The sequence below is a fragment of the Equus quagga genome, chromosome 5 (assembly GCF_021613505.1).
Source record: "Equus quagga isolate Etosha38 chromosome 5, UCLA_HA_Equagga_1.0, whole genome shotgun sequence".
NCBI lineage: Eukaryota > Metazoa > Chordata > Mammalia > Perissodactyla > Equidae > Equus > Equus quagga.
In genome coordinates, this window is record NC_060271.1 from 28,359,538 (window position 1) to 28,371,763 (window position 12,226).

Genomic DNA, 12,226 nt, shown 5'->3' on the forward strand with positions numbered 1-12,226 from the left:
CAATTTCTGCAAAAAAGCCAGCTGGGATTTTGATAGGGGTTTTATTGAATCTGTAGATTAATTTGGGAAGCATTGCCATTTTAACAATATTAAGTCTTCTAATCCATTAGTATGGGGTGTCTTTTCACTTAGGTCTTTAATTTTTTTCTGTGTTTTCTAGTCGTTAGTGTACAAGTCTTGCACTTTTGTTAAATCTTTTCCTAAGTATTTTATTCTTTTTCATGCTATTGTAATTGAAATTGTTTTCTTATTTCATTTTTGGATTGGTTATTGCTGGTGTATAGAAATACAATTGATTTTTGTATATTGATCTTGTATCCGGCTACCTTGGTTCTAACAGTATTTTGTGGATTCCTTAACGTTTTCTATATACAAGATCATGTCATCTGCAAATAGACTTTTACTTTTCCTTTCCAATCTCAAGCCTTTTATTTCTTTTTCTTGCCTGATTGCCCTGGCTAGAACCTCCAGTACAGTGTTAAACAGAAGTGATGAGAGTGGGCATTGTAGTTTTGTTCCTGATCTTAGGGGAGAGTCTTTGTCTAGTTTTGATATCAGAGTAATACTGGCCTCATAGAATAAGTTCAGGGGGCCGGTCCTGTGGCCAAGAGGTTAAGTTCATGCACTCCACGTTGGTGGCCCAGGGTTTCGTGGGTTTGGATCCTAGGCGCGGACGTGACACTGCTCATCAGGCCATGCTGAGTTGGCATCCCACATGCCACAATTAGAAGGACCCACAACTAAAAACATACAACTGTGTACCAGGGGGCTTTGGGGAGAAAAAGGAAAGATAAAATCTTACACAAACACACACAAAAAGTTCGGATGTGTTTGCTCGTATTATTTTTGAAGTAGATCCCAGACTTCATTTCATTTGTAAATGTTTCAGCATATATCTTTAAAATACAACTATTCCTCCATTGGAACGTTATTACCAGTGTCATACCCCATAACTTTAAATATCCGGTCACTTAGAGAGTTTTAAGCTAAGGATGTGTACATGATATGATTTCCATTTTTAAAAGATTAATCCAATTGCTGCAAAGGGAATGGGTTATCTGGGGGCAGGAATTGATTGAGATGAGTAACAGAAGGCTGTTGTAGAAGTCCAGGTAATGATGGAGACTTGAACTAGGTTGGTGGAAAAAGAAATACGGAGAAGTATATGTATTCAGTATATATTTTAAAGGTAGAGCTGATAGGACTTGATGATGGGTTAGATATATGGGTCAAGGAAGAAGACAAGGGTTGAGAATGTCATCATTCTGGAAACTCTTAGCTTTCATGACAAAGCATTGTTCTGGTTCTCCTTCTGCCTTCCTTGATGCTTCCTTCTTTGTCAGTCTCCAAGTTGTCCTCTGACCTTGCCTCTCTGTTTATGTTTTTGTATTGGAAGGTCGTCTACTCTCATATCTCTCTCTCGCTCGCTACAACCTCCATGTAGTAACTCCCAAATCTGTATTTCTACCTCTGAACCCTAGTCCCAGAATTGCTATTGAATCACCCCACCTGGATATCCTTTCTGCACCTCCAACTTTTCATGGGCTGTTTGCTTTTGGGAATCAGTGGTCAGATTGGTACAGCTTGTCTCTTCCTTGTTTGGGAGACATGTTTACAGGTTCTTTTTTCTTCTTCTTCTCCCCAAAGCCCCACAGTTCATAGTTGTATATTCTTTTCTTTTTTTTTTTTTTTTTGAGGAAGACTAGCCCTGAACTTAAATCCGTGCCCATCTTCCTCCACTTTATATGTGGGACGCCTACCACAGCATGGCTTGCCAAGAGGTGCCATGTCTGCACCCAGGGTCCGAACTGGTGAAACCCTGGGCTGCTGAAGCAGAGTATGCGAACTCAACCACTTGGCCATGAGGCCGGCCCCCATTCTGTTCTCTTAAGTGAGATATATAGCATCTTCGTAAATATGCCATAATATATAACTCCAGTTGTGTGACTCTCATCACTTATTGGCTAAAGTACAAACTCAGCCTGATATTTAAGATTCTGTGATCTGGCCCTACTTGTCTTTCCAGCCTTGCTTCCTACTACTTTTGCAATAATGTACTCATCTTCATTCCCCAGAAATGTATCATTATTTTCTGCTTATGTGTCTCTACTCACACTGTCTGTCCCCCTCAGATATCATAATCCTTATCTCTGCATGTCCAAATCCTGCCTATATTTAATGCCCAGTTATATGGCAGTCCTCTGTGATGCATTCTGTGATTTACTTAACCAGAAGTAAACCATAACTTTATCACTTATCGCTTTGTTTTATATTTATGTACTTTTCTCATCTCTCCTATATGACTAAACTCCTTAAACAGAAACTGTTTCTTGTACCTCTATACATCTACAATGCTAGGGCCTTTGCACTTACTAGTTACTTAATAAATATTTGTTGAGTGAGATAGTATTGCAGATAATGTTCCTGGAGGCAGAAAACTAGATTGAATGACCTCTTGACGTACTACCTAATGCAGTGCTTTATTTTTATGAATTTTTGTAGATTCAAGAACTGGAAATGTCCTTCTAGATAAATTTTTCTCTCATTAAGAAAATTATAGAAAATTTCAAACATACAGATGTAGAGAGGATGATATAATGAACCTTATATACCCATCACTCAGCTTCAACAATTAGCAACTCATGATCAATCTTGTTTCATCTCTACCACCACCTACTCTCTCATCCTCATTGGATCTTTTGAAACAAATCCCAGCCATCATGTTATTTAAATTGTAAATAATTTCAGTATGTAACTCTAAAAGATAAGTACTTTTTTTTTTAACATAAACACAGTATATCATCAAATACCAGTAAATGTTCAAACTTCCACAATTGCTTTGTTTTTCTCCTTCTCTCCCTTCATCTCTGCTCCCCCTTTCTCTCTAAACATTTGGTTTATTCGAATCAGGTTCCCAAAAAAATCCATACATTGATTTGGTTTATATGACTCCTAAGTCTCTCTCTCTTTTTTTTTCCTAAGATTGGCACCTGAGCTAACGACTGTTGCCAATCTTTTTTTTTTTTTTTTTTTCTGCTTTTTTACTCCCCAGATCCCCCCGGTATATAGTTGTATATTTTAGTTGTGGGCCCTTCTAATTGTGGCATGTGGGATGCCACCTCACCGTGGCCTGATGAGCGGTGACATGTCCGCGCCCAGGATCCAAACCAGCAAAACCCTGGGCCGCCGCAGCGGAGCGAGCGAACTTAACCACTTGGCCACGGCCCAGCCCCTCCTAAGTCTCTTTTAATCTGTAGATTCTCTTGACTCTTTCCTTCCTTGTATTTTTGTTGTTGTTGAAGAAAACAAGTTGTTCTGTGGTTTTCCCATTCTAGATTTTGCTAAACGAATTTCTGTTCTATCCCTTCTATTCCCTATAAACTGGTTGTTAGATCTAGAGCAGCATTGTCTAATAGAAATATTCAAGCCTCAAATGATATTTGTTTTCTAGGGGCTGGCCCCGTGGCCGAGTCGTTAAGTTCTCGCACTCCGCTGCAGGCGGCCCAGTGTTTTGTTGGTTCGAATCCTGGGCGCGGACATGGCACTGCTCATCAAACCATGCTGAGGCAGCGTCCCACATGCCACAACTAGAAGGACCCCCAACTAAGAATATACAACTATGTACCTGGGGGCTTTGGGGAGAAAAAGGAAAACAATAAAATCTTTAAAAAAAAAAAAAAAGAAATTTGTTTTCTAGTAGGCACATTAAAAAGGTAAGAAGAAACAGGTGAAGTTCATTTTTGTTTGTTTGTTTGTTTGTTTTTTGGGTTTTTTTGGGTTTTTTTGAGGAAGATGAGCCCTGAGCTAACATCTGCTGCCAATCCTCCTCTTTTTGCTGAGGAAGACAGGCCCTGAGCTAACATCCGTGCCCATCTTCCTCTGTTTTATGGGGGATATTTTATGTGGGACGCCTGCCACAGCATGGCTTCACAAGCAGTGCATAGGTCTGAACCGGCAGACCCCGGGCTGCCAAAGCAGAACGTGTGAGCTTAACTGCTGTGCCACCAGGCCGGCCCCCAGGTGAAGTTCATTTTAATAATATTTTTTATTAACCCGATAGTTGCAAACTGTCGTTTCAACATGTAATTAATATAAAAAATTATTAATGAGGTATTTTACTTTTTTAAATGCTAAATCTTTGTGATTTGGTATATGTTTTATACTTACAGCACATATCAGTTCAGATGAGCCACATTTCAATGCTCAATAGCTACATGCATGTAGTGGCTGGCTACCGATTGAGCAGCACAGCTCTAGAGACTTGACCTGAATCAGGTTCCTGCTTTGGCAGTAAGGCTTCATAAGTGGGGCTGTATACTTCCATCAGGAGGCTTATAATGTCCAGATGTCTCTTTTGTGTTATAAGTGGTCATGGATGATAATTACCTAGATCCTTTATTTCATTAGATGTTGGCAAAATGATGATATTCTAATTCTGTCATTCTTTCTTCATTTATTCGCTGGAATACTTCAGAAAAGAAAAACTTTCCCTTATCATCTCTTTCGTTACCCTCAAGTTTGATTTGTACAGGAAAGGCAGGATAAGTATTTGATTCCTTCCTTTTATTCCTTTATTTACAGGTTTTCAAAGTGGTGAGTTGGTTCCTTGATATACTCCAAAGGGGATCAGTGAGTGTCTTTTTTTTAAAACATCTTTGTGAATTTACAGGTTTTAACATATTTGATGTGTTTTAATCCATTGTAGTTATTGATGTTGAATCTGTTCTATCATGGACTGGTGGGAGTCTCTTCAAGTTAGCTCCTGATTCCTTCTGACATAACTGCAGTGTCTTGGATAGTGTTCCTTGCTTGTTGGTATGATAGGAGTTCCAGACTCTGCATTTCTTGCCCTTTAGCCAAAGAACTCTGGATCCATTTAGTGAGATATTGTATTTAGAGACCACATTGTTGGCTCCTTAGTTTGGTCGTTGAGGAAACTGAAGGCTAGAAAAGTAGAGTGATTTGGCCTAGAACCCTAGCCTTCTGGCTCTTAGCTCTATGCCATTGCCGTTTTGTCTTGCTTCCTTTCCCTACTTTCTAGGACAGGTGGTTGAACTGCGTTTGAGCTTCTACTCTAGGCCACCGGGAGAAGATGGGTTTTGTGGGTCATCATTTGAGGTACAATCAAACCTCATTAATTTGGGCTAATTGGGGTAAATCCTAGTGAGAGTGTTGTCTGTTGTTTTTCTTTAGGTGCAGCTGTTACTTTGAGTCATACAGTAGCCGAAACTAGGCTAATGGTGTTACTAGGTTATTTTGTTAGGTAGAGGTCCTTGTACCTGGTTTAATGAATGGCTGAGAATGATGTGCAATTTAATTTTAATTGTATGTAAATTAGACTACTGAAATGCTTAAAAACAGCTCATTAAACATTTCTCCCTGCAATCTTATTTACACTATTTTCTTAGCCAGTCTTCTTCATTGGCGTGCAGAGGTAAACTTTAACTCCGGTCTGAATTTATCTTAAGTTTCAAATGTGTGGAGTCTATGTCAATAAACTGTTGTGGTAAATTCACAGAATTTTAGGAAGAATGCTTGAGAAAGTGCAGAGGAAGAGCATCCGAGTCAGACATCTGGCAGTTTCAGCCAACCAGAACGCAACTCCTCCTTTAAAAGTAAGCTGACAGTGCTTTTGAGTGGCAAAGAGCTTCCAGAAATCTCGTTCACTTTACCTCAAAAGTAGTGTCACCCTACGGCCTCACTCAGAGATCATTTTGTGTATTGAGGAACAGAGGATCCAGGTGTGTGAGGGCTGACTTGTTGGCTCTGTGGCCCAAAGTCAACTTGACCTCTCTGAGCCTTAATTTATTCATCTGTAATGAGGTAATTAAAATTGGGAGTAGTAATATATGTTCTTTTTACCTCACAGACTTCTTGTGAGATTCAAATCAGCTAATTAATCAAATGACATAGTAGATATTTATTGAATTAATGAGAGTTGATATGAAAGTGCATTTTAAACTAGAAGCTTTGTATGACCAGAAGCATTATTAGAATAATATAGATTAGATAAACGAATACATACTAATGATCAGAAGCATGACAGCAGAAGGAGGAGATTCACGATGTCTGTCCAGAACTCTACAGCCATTTTACTACAGAAGCATAGTCCTCACACCGCGGGAGCCTCTGACAACATCAGGTTTTACGGCATAGTACCACTGCTGATGTGAAGACCCTGAGTTACCAAGAAAAGGTTAAATTATATTTAGTATATTCTGTTTAAGAAATGATATGCACAATATGTTTACAGAAATTTTCATAAAAATGGCTTCAAAAAGTATAGTGTCTTGGGTCTGGCCCAGTGGTGCAGTAGTTAATTTCACACATTCCGCTTCCTGGCGGCCCAGGGTTCGCTGGTTCAGATCCCGGGTGTAGACATGGCATCGCTTGGCAAAAGCCATGCTGTGGCAGGCGTCCCACATATAAAGTAGAGGAAGATGGGCATGGATGTTAGCTCAGAGCCAGGCTTCCTCAGCAAAAAGAGGAGGATTGGCAGTAGTTAGCTCAGGGCTAATCTTCCTCAAAAAAAAAAAAAAAAATATATATATATAGTGTCTATAGAGTTATTTCCATTATCTTACAATTCTACCTTATGCAGAGTCTGTCATTCCCTAAAAGCAGCGATCACCTGCACTAAATGCTAGCAACTGTTGTAAATTCTTTGTGTATATTTACTCCTTTATTTTTTCCAATGACCCCATGAGGTAGATACTATTTTAATCTCCATTTTACAACTGAGGAAACTGATATACAAAGAGATAAGAAACTTGCATGTGGGCCAGCCTGGTGGTGCAGCGGTTAAGTGTGCACGTTCCACTTCTGTGGCCCAGGGTTCACCCATTCGGATCCCGGGTGCGGACATGGCACCACTCAGCAAGCCATGCTGTGGCAGGCGTCCCACATATAAAGTGGAGGAAGATGGGCACGGATTTAAGTTCAGGGCCAGCCTTCCTCAGGAAAAAGAGGAGGATTGGTGGCAGATGTTAGCTCAGGGCTAATCTTCCTCAAAAAAAGAAAAAAAGAAACTTGCTTGATTCTCAATTGAGATCCTGGGTTGAGGGAAAAAATTCCTTTAAAGAGCATTGTTGGGACAACTGGTAGAATTTAGATGTGGACTTTATGTTAGATAATAATACTGTATCATTGTTAAATTTCCTAATGTGAAAATTGTACTGTAGTTTGTTCTTAGGAGATGACTTCCTGAAGTATTTAGAGATGGGGTACCATGTCTGCAACCTATTATCAAACAGTTAAAAAATTAGTAATAAAATTGTGGGGCAGGGGAAGTAAATGTGCTAAAATGTTAATAATTGGTGAACCTAGATGAAGAGCATAGGAGAGTCCTTTGTATCATTCCTGCAGCTTTTCTCTAAGTTTGAAATTATTTCAAAATAAAAAGTAACCTCCCCCCCCCAAATTTCCTGAGGTCACACAGCTAGAGTTTATAAAGCAGAGTTGAGATTTGAACTCAAGCCATTTAGTTTCAGAATCCATGTTCTTTTTTTTTTTTTTTTGAGGAAGATCAGCCCTGAGCTAACTCCTGCCATTCCTCCTCTTTTTGCTGAGGATGACTGGCCCTGAGCTAACATCCATGCCCATCTTCCTCTACTTTATATGTGGGACGCCTACCACAGCATGGTGTGCCAAGCAGTGCCATGTCCGCACCCGGAATCTGAACCAGTGAACCTCGGGCCGTCGAAGCGGAATGTGCGCACTTAACCATTGCGCCTCCAGGCCGCCCCCAGAATCCATGTTCTTAATCACAGTGCTGTTCTGCTGTTCTATTCATGGTGCTAGGTAAATGAGGTAAATCTGTACTGAATTTTAAATAATTGGGACTACGGTTGGTTCCTGAGCATTGAGCTGTTTTAGCAGCCCTGCCTCCTGGATCTTCAAAGATAGGGTGATCATATAATTTATTGTGTAAACCAGTTCACTTTTCTTTTTTAATTGAGGTCATATTAGCTTTTAACATGGTATAAATTTCAGACATACATTATTATATTTCAGTTTCTGTATAGATTGCATCGTGTTCAAAAACCAGTTCACTTTTTAAAGATTTTATTTTTTTCCTTTTTCTCCCCAAAGCCTCCTGGTACATAGTTGTATATTTTAGTTGTGGGTCCTGCTAGTTGTGGCATGTGGGATGCCGCCTCAGCATGGCTTGATGAGCAGTGCCATGTCTGCACCCAGGATCCGAACTGGCGAAACCCTGAGCCGCCGAAGCAGAGTGCGAAATTAACCACTCAGCTACGGTGCGGCCCCACGGTTCACTTTTAAGAGTAAGAGGGAATGCTATTAATAATTACTCTGGGGTAATTGATGCACACCAAGATGGATGGCCATCCTAAAAGGATACCTCTTGGCAGAGTCCAGTTTTAACAAATATTTCAAGACATGATAATTGCTTCATTATAATTGAATTTTGTTTACCATGGATTCTTGTTTACACAATACAGACACTGTTTTCTTCTGCCAACAAACCTCAGACCTTCACCTGATGCATTTTCATATTTTTTCCTCTAAATTTTGCTAATTCTTTCGCTTCCTTACCGACTACTTGAGAAATCCTCTTTGTCAAACTCTCTTTCCTCGAAGTCTAAAAAATACCAACAGAAATTTTTGTTACACTGTCCAGCTTTTTAAAAATATTGGCATTTAAAACCATAAATCCCCAAACATCTTTATTAGCATGATTCTACAAGGGGAGGAGCTGGTGAAATGTGTCTCTCTTACTAGATTGGCAGAGAAGTATTACTGTTGTCAACTTCCCATAGATAGTTGAAAAAACCTTATTGTGTGCTACTGGAGGCTGTAGTAATGTTTGTTAAAAAGCATTATACCAGTCTAGAGTCAAAGGTCTATGTGCTGTCTCATTGATCTGTTGCCCAGGTAGCGTCCATTGCCCGTCTTCTAATTGTACTTATTTGCAATAACACTCTCCTGGAGCTGTGTCCAATTAAAGACATTGACCTTCACTGATAGAAGACTAATATTTTTTGGTCAGTCTCTTAAAACAAACTTTAAAAATTATTCTAGTACAATCTGCTTTGGTTTTTTAAAGATCAAACTACCTCTTGTCTTTGCCATTATTCCATTCTTCTAGCCATTTTGTCCTAATAACAATTTTTGCTAATCAATTTAAGGAATACTGTGAATACCATGTCAGTTTGTTTAAGAATTTAGATAAAATGGCAAAAGGTAACTTACCAAGATGACTCAAGAAAAAATTGAAAACCTTTAACTATTAAATAAATTGAAATTGTAGTTAAACAGCTTTTCCCACAGAAACACCATGCCCAAATAATTCCCAGGTGAATTTCAAGATACAGCTTAAGATTTTAGAATCAGTTATAAATTCCAATTTTTCATGGTATTGTCCCCCATTAAGAAGGTGACTGTGTGGTTTACATTCTTACTTCCTGGACTTCCTGATATGGGTCTCTATTAAGAGGACCTAATTGTCCCAGTTTACCCTTCATTTCCTCCCACTCGCCTTCTCCTTCCTTGCCTTTTCTCTGATTTTTTCTTCACAGTCAGCGAGAGTCAGAAAGGACCTTTCTTCCATTGTTTAGAGGTGTTTTTTCTCAGCAGATTCTGTCCGTCTTTCTATCCACTTATCCAGTATTTTATGAAGGATCGATGGGTGACAGAAGTGGTGCTGAGCACCTCAGGATTGAAAAGATAGTACCTTCCCTCAAAGAGCTCTCAGTTTATCCCTGTTACAGCTGTAATAGGAGATGGATGCTGTAAGAGAGGAATAATGGAGCATTATTGGAGCAGAGTAGGACTTGATGAATTCTTCCTGGGGAACAGGGTCAGGATGGCTTCATGGAAGCAATTACATTTGAACTGGGCAGGGAAGAATTAATAAAATGCAAGAAGCAGGGGAAAACAAGTGATTATTCCAGGAAGCAGGAAATGTCTTGAATGAAATCACAGAGGCATGAGGGTGCAGAAGGGCCTCTGTGGTGAACAGTGGCTGAAGTATAGAGCATTAGAAAGGTGTGGCCAGAAAGGAAGCTAACGAAGTATGTTGCTATCACATAGTGAAAGCCCTTAAATACCATATATTTGCCCTGATCATTCTCTCTCTGATTTTTCTCAGTCTCAATTTCAGTCCTTCTAAAGTCCCTTACTCACCTTCAATTCCCAGATGAAAAATTTCAGGTTTGCTTCTATGTCCGGTGTCTGTATGGCTGAGATTGGGTCATGCAGTTTTACCTTAGTGCTGAAAGAGACCAGTCTTCATTTATTTAATCATTGGAGGATTATTAAGCATTAAGCATTCTGAATGACCTCCAGCCATTTTAGGCTTTTAGAGAAGGGACTTGATCTCAGTGTTTTAGAAAAATTAAAAGTAGCTCCTTCTTACAAAAAGGATTGGAGATGCTCAGCCTCATTAGCAATCAGGAAAATGTAGATTAAAACCACAGTGATAGACTGTTTTGTGTCCATCAGATTGGCAGAAATTAAAATCTGACAAAAAATGTTGGCAAGGATTATGAAGCAACCAGAACCCAGCAAGCAGGAGTGTAAATGGGTACAACCATTTTGCAAAACAATTTGGCATCATCTCATGATTGAAGATGTTCACACCCTATGACGCAGTAATTCCATTGCTAGGTATCTACCCTAAAGAACTGTTGCACATGGGGCCGGCCCTGTGGCCGAGTGGTTAAGTCCGCGTGCTCCACTTCAGCGGCCCAGGGTTTCGCTGGTTCGGATCCTGGGTGTGGACATGGCACTGCTCATCAGGCCACATTGAGGCGGCGTCCCACATGCCACAACTAGAAGGACCCACAACTAAAATATACAACTATGTATTGAGGGGATTTGGTGAGAAAAAGCAGGTAAAAAAAAGGAAGATTGGCAACAGTTGTTAGCTCAGGTGCCAATCTTTTAAAAAAAAAAAGAATTCTTGCACATGTGCACTAGGAGACATGTACAGAAATGTCCACAGCAACACTGTTAGTGATAACAAAAACAAAAAAAATCCAAACTAGGGACAAATCCCAATAGCCCTTAATGTTAAATTGGATAATTGAATCATAGTACGGCCATACAATAGAGTACTATTTAACAGTGGAAATTATTAAATTGCAGCTATAGCAACATGAATGAATCTCAAGTTGTAGAGTGAAAAGTTGCAGAAGACTATATCTTATTAGATTTATGTAAAGTTCAGAAACATGAAACTAAACAATATATTTAGAGATACAGATGTGATAAAACTATAAAGAAAAACAAGGGAATGGTAAATACACATTTCAGGATAGTGTTATCTCAGGGTGAAAAGGGAATAAGATGGGTTTGGGGAGAGACATGCAGGAGGCATTAAAGCTAATGTTAACATGCTTCTTAAACTAGGCCGTAGGCACACTGATATTTGCTATATCACAATTCTTTATACCTTACATGTATTTTAAAAAAATTTTATATCTGTAAATTTTAAAGCATGAAAAAAAGGTTGGTGATAACTTATCTAATCTAGTGTTCCCCCTAGTTCTGCTTTCACACATAAACACGTTTTTCAGAATGTAAAAACTGAGGCCCAGAGAGATTAAGTAATTTTATTGTTCAAAAGAGAAAGCTTATCAGTGACAACCTGGTCTCAAACTCAGTATTGAGCACTTTCTATCATCTTATGTTGCACCTCTTTCATTATATAGATTCTGGTGATCAATTAGAAGTTCTTCCACTTGGACTACTGCCTCAGTCTTTTACCTCTTCATGTAGTACTTTCTCCACATTGCTGCCAGAGAGAGCTTTCTAAATGCAAATCCGATCATGTCGCTCTCTAGCCTCAATTTTAAATAGTTCCCAGTAGCCTTCAGCACACTCCAAGTGCTATAGTGCCACATACAAGGCGCTCTGTGCCTCGGCTTCTGTCTGCCTTATTAGCCTCATCACTCATAACTTCCTGTGCTTCAGCCACACCAAGCTATTTGCTGTTCCTGGAACATTCTTTGCTTCTGCACACACTGCTCCCCTCACCTGAAACTTCACTTTTTCACTAACCTTTTCTGTCCTTTCAGACGCCCTTTCTTAACTGACCCCGCCCCCCCAGTCTGAGCTGGATGCCTCCATAACGCCTTGAACTTAAATTAACATTTGTAGTCACACTTATCATAGAGTATTATTGTCCCCTTTATTTATTTGTCTCCTTCAGTAGCTTTTGAGCTTCCTGAGGGCAGGGGCGGTGTTGAATTGTATCCCCAGT

The 12,226-nt window shown here is 39.5% G+C and overlaps 1 protein-coding gene across 5 annotated transcripts in view; it reads left to right on the top strand.

Moving 5' to 3' along the window:
* WASF2 (WASP family member 2) overlaps positions 1–12,226 on the top strand; it is a 64,449-nt gene that overhangs the window by 13,968 nt on the left and 38,255 nt on the right. Inside the window, exon 2 of one of the 5 annotated variants that reach the window (XM_046660899.1) lies at positions 4,582–4,593. The exons of 2 other annotated variants lie outside the window; for them this stretch is intronic. The gene's annotated coding sequence lies outside the window, so the exon portion shown is untranslated. 2 more of the 5 variants (XM_046660901.1, XM_046660900.1) reach the window with 2 other exon arrangements.